The sequence below is a fragment of the Lactuca virosa genome, chromosome 5 (assembly GCF_052849685.1).
Source record: "Lactuca virosa cultivar CGN04683 chromosome 5, Lactuca_virosa_CGN04683_v6, whole genome shotgun sequence".
Taxonomy (NCBI): Eukaryota; Viridiplantae; Streptophyta; class Magnoliopsida; order Asterales; family Asteraceae; genus Lactuca; species Lactuca virosa.
Genome location: NC_136430.1, coordinates 454,426,704 through 454,428,356, shown reverse-complemented (window position 1 = coordinate 454,428,356; position 1,653 = coordinate 454,426,704). Strand labels below are relative to the sequence as shown.

The window sequence follows — 1,653 nt, the reverse complement described above, 5'->3', positions numbered from 1 at the left end:
TCAAGTAGGTGAAGAGGCTATAGCTGCAAGAGAGACAACAATTCGAACAGTAGAAGCTTTGACAACGAGACTGAAGGTGTTTGAGTAATCGATGTCGAGTATTTGAGTAAACCCCTGAGCAACGAGACGTGCCTTATAACGATCAATAGTGCCATCAGAGTGAAATTTCGTTCGAAAAATCCATTTGGACCCAACGACATTGGTGTTTTTGGGAAATGATACAAGGTCCCATGTGTTGTTCGAACGTAAAGCATGCATTTCCTCTTCCATAGCCATTAACCATTGAGGATGTTTTGTAGCGGACTTAAAACCCTTGGGAATAATGGTGGTGAGTAAGACTTGAAAAATATTTGTGGCACCAAGAGTAGCGAAATCAGCAACATGTTTCGGTTGGAAAATACCTGCACGACCACGAGTAATCATTGGGTAAGTAGAGACAACCGATGGGGACTGGTGGTGAGGTGGAAGGTTGTGCAGCTGTGGCAGACTGTGGTGCAGAGGTAGCGTCGGTGGGGGCGTCTGAATGGGCACATCATGCGTCGTAAGTGACCGTGGTGATGTCGGCTCGTCCGAATGGGTAGAAATAGCAGGCACCACCCCAGAAATGGTGCAAGCTAGACACGGGATAGTGGATGAGTGAGTGTGGGCAACAGAGCCTGCTTATGGTGGAGATGCTACAGTGGTGGATGTTGGAGATGGAGAAGTGGACAGACATTCATCAAATGAAGTGATGAAAAGTTTATCCAGATCCGTGGGTGATGTTATGCCAGTAAACGGGAGAGTAGACTCATCAAATTGTGCATGACGAGTGATGTAGATGTAACGCCCGTGTTTCTAGGTTAGGCATTAATATTGACATGATAGTCTAGGTTAACCTTTGTAACTCATTTTGAAGAAATGAAAAGGAATTATGTGAATATTATGTGTTTTATGCTTAATTATTAGGGTTTAATTAATTAAGAATAAAAATGAGCGTCGAAAATAAATATTAGATAAAGCCGATATCTATTAAGAAACTTGTAGTGGGCGTGACAAGGATTACGGATATATAAAGAATACCGAAATCCGAGTTATAACGAAGAAGTTATGACTTGTCGAAGTTTCGCGACAAAACCGGCACGGTGCCGAATGTCGTAAAAAGTGAGTTTTTGTAAACTAATTTTTAGCCTTAGTGATCTAAACGAAAGTCGTAGTGTTCGTTAAACCGAGAGTATGTATAAAAAGAACGCCCAAATCTGATTTTGTATGAGGAAGTTATGATTTTTCTAAGTTTCAGCTTAGCAGTAGACAGCTAAAAACTCGAATTTTAGATCGAGTGATTTTTAGCCGATACAACCTAAACGAGAATCGAAGGTCTCGTCAATAGTAGTACAACGGTAAAAAGACAGACGAAAACGAACGTCGGATGAAGAAGTTATGAATTTTTAACGGATTTCCTGTCCCGGTCTTTTAAAAATAATAATATAAAAATTAAAGTCAAAATTAGCCGACGAAGTCTAAACGAAAGCTGTAGAGCGTAACTTTACCTACGCGTGCATATAAAGAACGTCAAAAACGGAGCCCGTATGCGAAAGTTATGGATTTTAGAAGATTAGGGCACAATTTTCGAGAATATTCGCATGTATAAGCTTCATCCGGACCAGCCACGTCACC

At 41.0% G+C, this 1,653-nt stretch overlaps 1 pseudogene; it reads right to left on the bottom strand.

The window, feature by feature from the left end:
* On the bottom strand, positions 1-423 carry LOC145114313 (putative mitochondrial protein AtMg00820 pseudogene; annotated as a pseudogene).
* Between the last annotated feature and the right edge of the window lie 1,230 nt (positions 424-1,653).